The sequence below is a fragment of the Schistocerca americana genome, chromosome 3 (assembly GCF_021461395.2).
Source record: "Schistocerca americana isolate TAMUIC-IGC-003095 chromosome 3, iqSchAmer2.1, whole genome shotgun sequence".
Lineage (NCBI taxonomy): Eukaryota > Metazoa > Arthropoda > Insecta > Orthoptera > Acrididae > Schistocerca > Schistocerca americana.
Genome location: NC_060121.1, coordinates 226,680,968 through 226,694,200, shown reverse-complemented (window position 1 = coordinate 226,694,200; position 13,233 = coordinate 226,680,968). Strand labels below are relative to the sequence as shown.

The window sequence follows — 13,233 nt, the reverse complement described above, 5'->3', positions numbered from 1 at the left end:
ACCCTCCTTTTAGTGGTGAAATATTGAGTCTAGTGGCTGCTTGGTTTTATAGTGGTTTAGTAGAACTCAGTTCTGGGTGCTCACTTATTTCATTGTCGCTTCGAATAACCACTGAGCGCTTGTTGGCTCACGCAGGCTGCGTAAGTCAGATGCGCAGAAGAAGTAATGACTGTCGTCGTTCGTGGTGTGCACTATACAATAGTGATTCTCATTGTATGGAATTATCTCATTACATACGTGTATAAGGAAGACTGCACTGTAGTTCCTTCTCTAGATTGTCGCACAGATGACAAAATGGTAGATATCGAAATAGACGACAGAGGGATAGAGAAACAATTAAAATCGCTCAAAAGAGGAAAGGCCGCTGGACCTGATGGGATACCAGTTCGATTTTACACAGAGTACGCGAAGGAACTTGCCCCCCTTCTTGCACCGGTGTACCGTAGGTCTCTAGAAGACCGTAGCGTTCCAAAGAATTGGAAAAGGGCACGGGTCATCCCCGTTTTCAAGAAGGGACGTCGAACAGACGTGCAGAACTATAGACCTGTATCTCTAACGTCGATCAGTTGCAGAATTCTGGAACACGTATTATGTTAGAGTATAATGACTTTTCTGGAGACTAGAAATCTACTCTGTAAGAATCAGCTTGGGTTTCGAAAAAGACGGTCGTGTGAAACCCAGCTCGCGCTATTCGTCCACGAGACTCAGAGGGCCATAGACACGGGTTCCCAGGTAGACGCCGTGTTTCCTGACTTCCACAAGGCGTTCGATTCAGTTCCCCACAGTCGTTTAATGAACAAAGTAAGAGCATATGGACTATCATACCAATTGTGTGATTTGATTGAAGAGTTCCTAGATAACAGAACGCAGCATGTCATTCTCAATGGAGAGAAGTCTTCCGAAGTAAGAGTGATTTCAGGTGTGCCGCAGGGGAGTGTCGTAGGACCGTTGCTATTCACAATATACATAAATGACCTTGTGGATGACATCGGAAGTTCTCTGAGGCTTTTTACGGATGACGATGTGGTATATCGAGAGGTTGTAACAATGCAAAATTGTACTGAAATGCAGGAGGATTTGCAGCGAATTGAAGCATGGTGCACGGAATGGCAATTGAATCTCAATGTAGACAAGTGTAATGTGCCGCGAATACATAGAAAGATAGATCCCTTATCATTTAGCTACAAAATAACAGGTCAGCAACTGGAAGCAGTTAATTCCGTAAATTATCTGGGAGTACGCATTAGGAGTGATTTAAAATGGAATGATCATATAAAGTTGATCGTTGGTAAAGCAGATGTCAGACTGAGATTCATTGGAAGAATCCTAAGGAAATGCAATCCGAAAACAGAGGAAGTAGGGTACAGTACGCTTGTTCGCCCACTGCTTGAATACTGCTCAGCAGTGTGGGATCCGTACCAGGTAGGGTTGATAGAAGAGATAGAGAAGATCCAATGGAGAGCAGCGCGCTTCGTTACAGGATCATGTAGTAATCGCGAAAGCGTTACGGAGATGATAGGTTAACTCCAGTGGAAGACTCTACAGGAGAGACGCTCAGTAGCTCGGCACAGGCTTTTGTTGAAGTTTCGAGAACATACCTTCACCGAAGAGTCAAGCAGTATGTTGCTCGCGAAGAGACCATGAGGATAAAATCAGAGAGATTAGAGCCCACACAGTAACATACCGACAATCCTTCTTTCCACGAACAGTACGAGACTGGAATAGAAGGGAGAACCGATACAGATACTCAAGGTACCCTCCGCCACACACCGTCAGGTGGCTTGCGGAGTATGGATGTAGATGTAGATGAACTATGCCGAGATCACAATATATGCAAAAGTTTCGGGATTCTTAGCTTCAAGACCCACATTTAAAGGATTGGCTTCAGGTTATTGAAATTACTGCGTGTTAGGTAGCGAAGTGTAAATTTTATGGTACAGTTTTAAGAAGTCACTATGGAGATTTTAAGTCTCGTGGGATGTCAAAGAAGCATCTACAAAATAAAAAGGTAAGTATCCTTTTTTATTGATTAGTCATTCATTGATCGGTTTTACATCTTTGACTAAGTAAATTGTTGCAGGTTGTAACTAGGGAGCATAAAATTGCTTTTAAGTCAGAGCCCATTTGGAAATAAAAAAAAAGAGGAAGCAAGACTTGCATTATTCACAGCCATGCCTACTAGTACACGTTTAGTCGACCATTTGGGAGAGGTAATTAATCACAGTCATCAAAAAGATATCCAAAAAGTTCAGCTGCACAGAACTAAGTCCACCTCAGCTATTAAAAATGTGTTAGCACCGATGTCACTGACGTTCTAAACCAAGATCGCAAAGATCAACCATTTAGCGTGTTAACTGATGAATCTACTGATTTTGCTGTACATAAATATTAGGGATTGATTATAGTTTATTACAATAAATTATACCAAAAAATAGTATCTACATACCTTGACCTTGCTGAACTGCACGAGTGTAATGCTGAAGCTATTGCCTCTGCTATAAAGAAGACACATCAACGATTCGATTTGCGACTTGAAAATTTAATGGGCGTTGGTGCAGATGATGCCTTTGTCATGGTTGGTGCAAATAACGGAGTACTTACGAAATTGAAAGAAGGGCTACCACTCCTGATTTTAGTAGGTTGCTTGTGCCATTCCTTGCAACTGGCTGTTTCAGCTGCTGAAAAAGAATTTTTGCCTATAAATTTGGAATTTTTAATTAAAGAGACATATGACTGGTTTAGTCGCTCCTCTTCCAGCCACTTTCTTTATAATGAGCTATACAAAATCATCAACGATGGGCGGAAACCGTTAAAAGTAGTTCAAGCGTGCCAAACAAGGTGGTTATCAATAGTATCCGCTATATCAAGAATATGAACGCAATGGTCAGAGCTAAAAACACGTTTTTCCGTAGCTAAAGTGCGCGAAAGTCGTCACATGGCATAGTTATTGCACGCTATGTATGCGAACGAGATTGATTACGCATACATTTCATTTTTATGTCCAATATTAATTGAAATACAAGGAGTCAATAAAATGTTCGAGTTGAAAGATACAGATCACACCAAACTCTTTGATGAGTTGACTAACCTGATAGACATACATGCCAGCAAAGTTACTTTACCTGCACACAAAACTAATATTTTTACTCGAAATATTCGTGATTTCTTCGATCGAAGATGTTATCTGGGATTCTGCTTTGAAAAGCAGCTTCTTGAAATGAGATAAATAGGATTACCACGGGAAGACGAAGAAATGTTGCGTAATCGGTGCATAACATTTATAGTAAGTCTGATTCAAGAAATAAAAAACAGGTTACAGAAAATTTGACGCTGATGAAGAAAATTTCCAGAGAAAGTGTTGAACAAGCACTTAATCACATCGAATAAAATCTAGCTGATATAATGGCTCAGTTCAATAAAAGTGTAGAATTTATAGCAAGAGTGGATGATCAGTGGCGACAAATTCATTTGTTGAACTTGAATGAGACCAAAGATACAAAAAAAAATTGGAATGACGTATTGCATTTCAAAGATGCTAAAGGGGAATCCAGATTTGTGGAATTAGTGACTTTTCGCGATTACTCTCCTAATACTGCCTCATTCCATTGCCGATGTTGAGAGACTATTTAACAGTATGAATGTAATAAAAAAGCAGAGGAGTAGAATGAAGTTAAATCTTATAAGTGCTATATTAAGAATACGCCGTGGTTTGAGGTTGGAAGAAGAATGCTGCAACGAATATGAAATTCCAATAAACGTTGTAAAACAAATCGGTACCAAAGAATCGTATCAGTCTGAAACCGACGATGATGATGTTGCACGCAAAAATTATTCATCTGAAGAAGAATTCATTTAAATAATTAGCTGTTGTTATAGAACTTTTGTATGTTCCTGACCTTGACTTGCTGATTTATTTATTGTATGTCCATTTAAAAATTTGGAAATTTTTGCTAAGGTCTTATGGGACCAAAGTGCTGAGGTCATTGGTCCCTAAGCTTACGCACTACTTAATCTAACTTAAACTAACTTACACTAAGGACAAGACAAACACCCTTGCCCGAGAAAGCATTCGAACCTCAGACGGGGGGAGCCGCCCGGACCGTGACAAGACGCCCCAGACCGCGTGGCTACCTTACGCGGTGTTCATTTAATGTTTGTGAATACTTTATTACTTAATGATAAAAGAGACTAATTACTAACATACTTATTGTTTTCTTTCATAATAATTTTAAAAAAAATTAGTGGAAATTTTGGTGATTAAGAGAGTAGGGGCATTTTTGTTTGTGGTTTTCTGTTGGTTTTTGCACTTGAAAATAGCTGGGAGCTCACTTTCGCTGTTGGCATCACTGCACCATACCCCTGTAGGTACCGTCCAGAACCTGTTTAACTCTGAAAATATTACGAATTTGTGGTTATTCAGCCTTTTGACAGGCGATCACATCAACGTGGTAGGACAGCGTATATGTGTGTACTGAGTAAAGTCGGTGACCTGTTCGACATGTGTGATGTATTTGCTTTATTGCTCCATGACGATTCCTGTGTTACTTTCGAAAAGCATTAGTAATAAAATATGCAAAAAAAAAAAAACAGGTACTTGTGGAAAGAGATGTAAGTTGAAATTGTTAGAAACGTTCATTAAATATTAACATTTGTACTCAGATAATTTAAAATTCACAATCTATAGAAGATTTAATCGGCTTTTTAATGCAACATGTAAATGTCAGTACCATTTCCTGTTACGGCGTTATTCAGTGTCGCAGTCTGGGCATTACCTTTCCCCGCAAAAGAAAATGTTAATAAATCGCAAAGTACACTCCTGGAAATTGAAATAAGAACACCGTGAATTCATTGTCCCAGGAAGGGGAAACTTTATTGACACATTCCTGGGGTCAGATACATCACATGATCACACTGACAGAACCACAGGCACATAGACACAGGCAACAGAGCATGCACAATGTCGGCACTAGTACAGTGTATATCCACCTTTCGCAGCAATGCAGGCTGCTATTCTCCCATGGAGACGATCGTAGAGATGCTGGATGTAGTCCTGTGGAACGGCTTGCCATGCCATTTCCACCTGGCGCCTCAGTTGGACCAGCGTTCGTGCTGGACGTGCAGACCGCGTGAGACGACGCTTCATCCAGTTCCAAACATGCTCAATAAGGGACAGATCCGGAGATCTTGCTGGCCAGGGTAGTTGACTTACACCTTCTAGAGCACGTTGGGTGGCACGGGATACATGCGGACGTGCATTGTCCTGTTGGAACAGCAAGTTCCCTTGCCGGTCTAGGAATGGTAGAACGATGGGTTCGATGACGGTTTGGATGTACCGTGCACTATTCAGTGTCCCCTCGACGATCACCAGTGGTGTACGGCCAGTGTAGGAGATCGCTACCCACACCATGATGCCGGGTGTTGGCCCTGTGTGCCTCGGTCGTATGCAGTCCTGATTGTGGCGCTCACCTTCACGGCGCCAAACGCGCATACGACCATCATTGGCACCAAGGCAGAAGCGACTCTCATCGCTGAAGACGACACGTCTCCATTCGTCCCTCCATTCACGCCTGTCGCGACACCACTGGAGGCGGGCTGCACGATGTTGGGGCGTGAGCGGAAGACGGCCTAACGGTGTGCGGGACCGTAGCCCAGCTTCATGGAGACGGTTGCGAATGGTCCTCGCCGATACCCCAGGAGCAACAGTGTCCCTAATTTGCTGGGAAGTGGCGGTGCGGTCCCCTACGGCACTGCGTAGGATCCTACGGTCTTGGCGTGCATCCGTGCGTCGCTGCGGTCCGGTCCCAGGTCGACGGGCACGTGCACCTTCCGCCGACCACTGGCGACAACATCGATGTACTGTGGAGACCTCACGCCCCACGTGTTGAGCAATTCGGCGGTACGTCCACCCGGCCTCCCGCATGCCCACTATACGCCCTCGCTCAAAGTCCGTCAACTGCACATACGTGCGTGTGATCATTGCTTGTACAGCCCTCTCGCAGTGTCCGGAGCAAGTATGGTGGGTCTGACACACCGGGGTCAATGTGTTCTTTTTTCCATTTCCAGGAGTGTATAGTCTCCTGTACGGAGTGCGATAATCAAATGGTTGAAATGGCTCTCTCTGAGCACTGTGGGACTTAACATCTGAGGTCGTCAGTCCCCTAGAAATTAGAACTACTTAAACCTAACTAACCTAAGGACATCACACACATCCATGCTCGAAGCAGGACTCGAACCTGCGACCGTAGCAGTCGCGCGGTTCCGTTCTGAAGTACCTACAAGCGCTCGGCCACCGCGGCCGGCGGAGTGCGATAATCATTCAACAGACAAGCAAGGGAAGTTAAGAGTTGTTAATTGCTGCTGGTATTTTAAATAGCTCAAATTAATGTAAATTCTTTGTGTGCTAATACTCGCCCCGCGTCCCTTCCTCTCCCCCCCCCTCAACCCCGCACCCGCACACACACACACACACACACACACACACACACACACACAAAAATATCAGAGACTAACTGTAATCATTAAATGAAGAATCATTGCGTATACAGTACCTATGTAAACTAATTCTAAGGTAAAGTCATCCAACATGTTTTCCTGTCTGTATGTAAAGGCTGATCGCAGGAACTACTGTAGCGAAAGTGATCCTGTTTGTACTACTAGACTGACTAACCACGAGGACGATTTGTGTACATAATTCATAATTATATTAATGACAAGTGTGTTATACAGGGTGAATCACCTAAAACTTGGGCGGAAAATATTGCGGAAATTGAAATTTGCTGTTTTCACAGAAAGGATTGATAGTTATGGGCTCGTATTGTCAGACAATGAACAGATTGTTATAATACTTGGAAAGAGTACTTTTTTTTTTTTTTTTTTTTTGCAAACATACACTTTTTAAAATGGAACAATGTCAATCGACTGTAACAAACTGAAAGTAGAGTATATTAGAATGTCAGTGGTGTTTGTTGCAAGATTCTAGTATGAATCGTTTACGAGATATATTTTGAAAAGTTTCCACACCGACACTTGTTTGTGCCATTTAACCCGCATTGTTGGTAAGTTCGATGTTGTTACGTTTGAAACTTCCTGGCAGATTAATAACTGTGTACCGGACCGAGACTCGAACTCGGGACCTTTGCCTTTCGCGGGCAAGTGCTCTACCAACTGAGCTACCCAAGCACGACTCACGACCCGTCCCCACAGCTTTAATTCCGCCAGTACCACGTCTCCTACCTTCCAAACTTCACTTTCCCGCGAAAGGCAAAGGTCCCGAGTTCGAGTCTCGGTCCGGTACACAGTTTTAATCTGCCAGGAAGTTTCATATCAGCGCACACTCCGCTGCAGAGTGAAAATCTCATTCTGGTTGTTACGTTTGTTTACCGTGTGCTTGTGTGTTCCTTGACTTAATTGCAACTTGCTGGTCAGTTAGTGTGCTACGCTCCAAGCAATAGGTCGTGAGTGGACGATGTGGTTTACCGATGAGAAAAAGCCGACACGCTCAAGGTGTACGGAGAGTGTAGGAGGACTGCAGTTCGTTCTTGCTGCAAGATTGCCCAAAAGACGTCAACCATTTCGGCAATTATTTATCGATCTCTTCAATCACTAACGTGAAAAAAAGTGGTAGTGTAGCACCTACACAACGTAACAGAAGGAAACAAGTGACAGCACAAGAGGGGACAGTTAATACTCTTGCTGTTGTTGCAGTCGATCCGCACGTTAGCTCCTGCGCAATCGCAAGAGGCAGTGGCACGAGTCAGGAACTCTCCCACACATTCTCCATTGACATAGTTTCAGCCCTATCACATCTCTCTCTGTATCAAGAGCTACATGGAAACGATTATGACAGTCGTGTTAACTTCTGTACATGGGCATTAAGACAGGATACTCTAGATGTATTAAGTATCTTGTTTCGTGATGAAGCCACATTTACCAATCATGGCCAGCTAACCTGGCGAAACTTGCAGTACTGGCCTCTTGGCAATCCCCGTTGGCTTTGTCAGGTGGAACTTCGGAGTGTAAGCATGTGATGCGGGACAGTGAACCATCAGTTCACGGACCCGTGTTTCATACACGGAACACTGTACTGGCACAAGTATCGTATCCTCCTAACGGATCATCTTCCACAGATGATAGAAGACTTTCCTGTGCAGACTAGGAGTAACGTGTGATGCCAAGATGATGGCTGTCCGGCCCATAGTGCACGAAGTACCACAGCATGTCTTCACGAATTGTTTCCAAATCGTTGGATAGAATGCAGAGGACCTGTACCAGCCGCGCGGGATTAGCCGAGCGGTCTAGGCGCTACAGTCATGGACTGTGCGGCTGATCCCGGCGGAGGTTCGAGTCCTCCCTCGGGCATGGGTGTGTGTGTTTGTCCTTAGGATAATTTAGATTAATTAGCGTGTAAGCTTAGGGACTGATGACATTAGCAGTTAAGTCCCATAAGATTTCACACACATCTGAACATTTGACCTGTACCTTGGCCCGCCTGTCCCCCACATTTGACGTCTGTAGTCTTTTCCTGTGGTTGAAACATGCGGTCTACAAGCACATATCGGCTACACCCGATAATATGGAACGGCGTATTTCTGCAACCTACTCAGGCATCTCCGCTGAAATGCTAGCACGGGTGCAGCAGTCCTTCCACAGCAGACTGGAATCGTGTATTGCCGCTTTCAGTGGTACTTTTGATCACAACTTCTGATAGTCAGTTGTCTCGTTACTGGTTAGAATCCTCATAACTAATGTAGCTCTTGTGTTGTTCTTTAGAGTGTGATACCACAGGTATTTTAAAAGTGTCGGTGTGGGATCTTTTCAAAATACGATAGCTCGCAAACGACTCACAATACAATCCTGCACCAAACACCACTAACATTCTACTTTACCCCACTTCATTTTGTTAATGGTAATAAGCATTGTTCTTTTGTATCCCGCCTGGAAGGCGGCGCATGGGTCTGATCCTGTAATTTAGAGGGTAGGCCGAATGTAGGACGCTTGGAGGAGCAGATGAGGTAGAACACTTGGTACTGCAATTAAAAATGGCTTTACTATGTACTTAGTACATAGTCGAGGGACATCAAAGGGAAGCAGTGATTGGGAAGGGAGTGAGACAGGGTTGTAGCCTCTCTCCGATGTTATTCAATCTGTATATTGAGCAAGCAGTGAAGGAAACAAAAGAAAGATTCGGAGTAGGTATTAAAATCCATGGAGAAGAAATAAAAACTTTGAGGTTCGCCGATGACATTGTAATTCTGTCAGAGACAGCAAAGGACTTGGAAGAGCAGTTGAACGGAATGGATAATCTCTTGAAAGGAGGATATAAGATGAACATCAACAAAAGCAAAACGATGATAATGGAATGTAGTCGAATTAAGTCGGGTGATGCTGAGGGAATTAGATTAGGAAATGAGACACTTAAAGTAGAAAAGGAGTTTGGTATTTGGGGAGCAAAATAACTGATGATGGTCGAAGTAGAAAGGATATAAAATGTAGACTGGCAATGGCAAGGAAAGCGTTTCTGAAGAAGAGAAATTTGTTAACATCGAGTATAGATTTAAGTGTCAGGAAGTCGTTTCTGGAAGTATTTGTATGGAGTGTAGCCATGTATGGAAGTGAAACATGGACGATAAATATTTTGGACAAGAAGAGAATAGAATCTTTCGAAATGTGGTGCTACAAAAGAATGCTGAAGATTAGATGGGTAGATCACATAACTCATGAGGAAGTGTTGAATAGGATGGGGGGAGAAGAGACGTTTGTGGCACAACTTGACTAGAAGAAGGGGTCGGTTGGTAGGACATGTTCTGAGGCATCAAGTGATCACCAGTTTAGCATTGGAGGGCAGTGTGGAGGGTAAAAATCGTAGAGGGAGACCAAGAGACAAATACACTTAGCAGATTCAGAAGGATGTAAGTTGCAGTAGCTACCGGGAGATGAAGAAGCTTGCACAGGATAGAGCAGCATGGAGAGCTGCATCAAACCAGTCTCAGGACTGAAGACAACAACAACAACAACAACAACAACATGTACTTAACTTTGGCTGAGATGACCACGTAAGTGCGAAGCTGTACATCAAGTTAAAAAAGTTACACAGGCCAAATCTGTAATGGGTCCCCACTAGGAAATAGAAACAATGTTGCTAGGTCGTCTAGCTGGAAGCTGCAAAGCGCCGGCTAGAGGGCGCTGTCGTCGGTGTCGTAGTGCCAACCTAGCAGAGCGCACCTACGTTGTGGCATCGTAGCTATCGATACCACATGTTCCATTTAATATCTGTATCTAAACACGAAAAATATTCTTTGTATTACTACAATTTGTTTATTGACTGACTATACGAGCCCCTGACTACCGATCCATTGTGTTAAAACAGCATCACCAATAGCACTTTCCAAGTCCGCAGTATTTGAGGTGCAAGATTTAGATGATTCACCTTCAATGTGTATTGTTTTCTGTTCTGAATTTGATTGGCATTACGTACAGCATCTCGTAGTAATGATGTGAGACACGAACTGATCGGATACAGAGGAGGTGGTATCTGCCGAGAAAAACAGTAAACAGCTGTCGCAATTTCAGAGAGCAGCGAATCTTGATCAGAAGCCGTATTTGGGAGTGCCTAGTTTTATAAGTTTTATTATTTCTATCATTCCTTAGTCGTTTACTTCATCACTCTTCGTCTGATTTGTTTTTGAATCATCTTTTCATTGTATCGTTGCCCATAACATCGTGAACATGACACAGCACCGAGTACAGGGCTTCCTCGTGGCATATCCGATATTATTTTCACCTTTGTTAAACAATTACTATCTACGAGGCCTGTCCAGAACGTAAGTTCAAATGGTTCAAATGGCTCTGAGCACTATGGTACTCAACTGCTGTGGTCATAAGTCCCCTAGAACTTAGAACTACTTAAACCTAACTAACCTAAGGACATCACACACATCCATGCCCGAGGCAGGATTCGAACCTGCGACCGTAGCGGTCGTGCGGTTCCAGACTGTAGCGCCTGTAACCGCTCAGCCACTCCGGCCGGCAGAAAGTAAGTTCCTATTGATCGGGAAATGGAAACCACAGTGAATATCAGAAATGTTTTATTTGTAACAGTTAGCTACAACTTCGAGCTACGTCTCTACGGAGTCGCCGTTCTGACTTAGACATTTGTCGTAGCGTTGTACCAACTTTTCAATACCCACGTCATAGAAGGCAGCCGCCAGTGCTTTCCGCCAATTCTCCACGCTGGCCTACAGCTCGTTGTCTGCGCCAAAATGTTGTGTTCATAGACAGCGGTTCATGTGATCAGAGATGAAACTCAGAGGGAGACAATTACGGGCTGTATTGTGGGTAATCAAACATTCCCAATTGAAAACGATGCAGGAGCATCTTCATTGCCCTTGCAGAATGCGGCTCAGAATTGTCTTGAAGAAGAAACAGCACGACAGTTATGTAATGTTGGCTGCATAGCTTCAGGCGAAATTTCTCACCAGGCCCTCGTACTTGGCGAGAGACACTACTTTCTAGACATCTTTACGCTCTCACTGTGAGCTCAGAAATAAATAGATCGAGGTGATGCTATCTGGGGTCATACTAGAGACACTGTCCATCACCTCCGTGCAAAGATTTATCGAATTTTCATAGTCATTTCCATTTCGCGACCGATACGAACTTACTCTCTGGACACTCGTCGTAATTACCCAATACTTCTTTGTGTCGGTCATATATAGAGTGTTTCCGTGATGATTATGTTAACTACTGTGTCAACTGAAACCGATATCGTTTCCTAGTTACCTGCCGTAAGCCGAAAGATATTCCGTGAGCCTTTTGAAAACGTTTACCGCTCCGCAGAAGATAAATGTGCCCCGCTATACAGGTATCCCAAAATTACGAAACGCCACCTGCCACGGCTTCACACGTGTAGCACCAAATATTTAAGGCCGGACAACTTGTCTGGTGTAGCTGCAGTTAAGTATACACGTAAACAAGCGAAACGGTCTTTCTATTAGAGGAAACCATGTCAAAATCACTACAGTAGGTTCTGAGATTAGCCTTCAGATACAGACAGAACAACGCGGCGGGGAATTTTATTTTATAATGTACAGAAGCAAAAGATTCTAAATTATTCGATATATCTAATCAGTGGTCGAAAAAGAATTTTTCAGACGAAGAGTTGAATGGATATATGAAGCAGGTATCTGTACAGATACCACTGGAGATCTTGCAGTTCTCGGAGAATGAAATTATAATGAAATCCAGACCTTCAGCTGCTTACAGGCGTTACCGGCTTCATACAGATAGGGATTACCGGCCAATGATCGTCTTTAGTGCGGATGCACTCATATTGCCCGAACTCTTACGGGAATCGGTAGATTGACTACCGCGAGCAATGAGTATGTTGGGCAGGGGCACTACAAATGTAGTGTGTGGACAGAAAGTTGGAAAGTGTGGGTCTCACGGGGAGCGTTCCAGAGTAAGTCCCTGCAGTCGCACTATCATCTGCGTCCTCGATGGCTCAGTTGGTTAGAGCGTCTGCCATCTAAGCAGGAGGTCCCGGGTTCGAATCCCGGTCGGGGCACACACTTCTCAACTGTCTCCATTGATATTTATCAACGCCTGTAAGCAGTGAAAGGTCTGGATTTTATTGTAATATCATTGAATAGATATTGTGTGTAAGACACATGTTCTTCTTCTACCTACAGTGTTACATGAAGTTGCTGGTGTACGCAACCTCATCATAAAGTGAAGAGGAACTGGTTATTACCACTCTACCTTCGTGGGTCACTGTAGAACAGCCAGCAGGGACATCTGAGAGAGTGCACCAAACTGTTTTCTGATAAAAAGTATCCGAACACGCATAAGTGGACATTAATGTGTGTTGATTCCATCCTTCGTCTTCACGGCTTGAACTCTGATGGACACGCTTTCAGTCAGGTGTCTGAATATCAGCGCAGTAAAGACAGCCCATTCTACTTCAAGAGCCGAAACCAGAGCAGGCAATGATGTTGGACCCTGGGACTGGTGCGAAGTCGACCTTCTAACTCATCCAAAAGGTACTCCTTTTGGTTCAGATTGGAGCTCTGGACAGACCACTACATTTCAGGAATACTATTGATCACAAATCCTTGATTCACAAACGCTGCTTTGATAGAGTGCACTGTCGTGCTGATACAAACATCCTCTCCCAATTGTTCCTCTGCTGTACGCAGTACACAATGGTGTAAAGTGTGTTCACATCTATCCGCATTT

General features: G+C 43.6%; 1 non-coding gene across 1 annotated transcript; it reads left to right on the top strand.

Moving 5' to 3' along the window:
• Nucleotides 1-12,488: 12,488 nt before the first annotated feature.
• Nucleotides 12,489-12,562, top strand: Trnar-ucu. The gene has a single exon. It is a non-coding gene; the product is annotated as a tRNA-Arg (tRNA).
• Nucleotides 12,563-13,233: the final 671 nt, after the last annotated feature.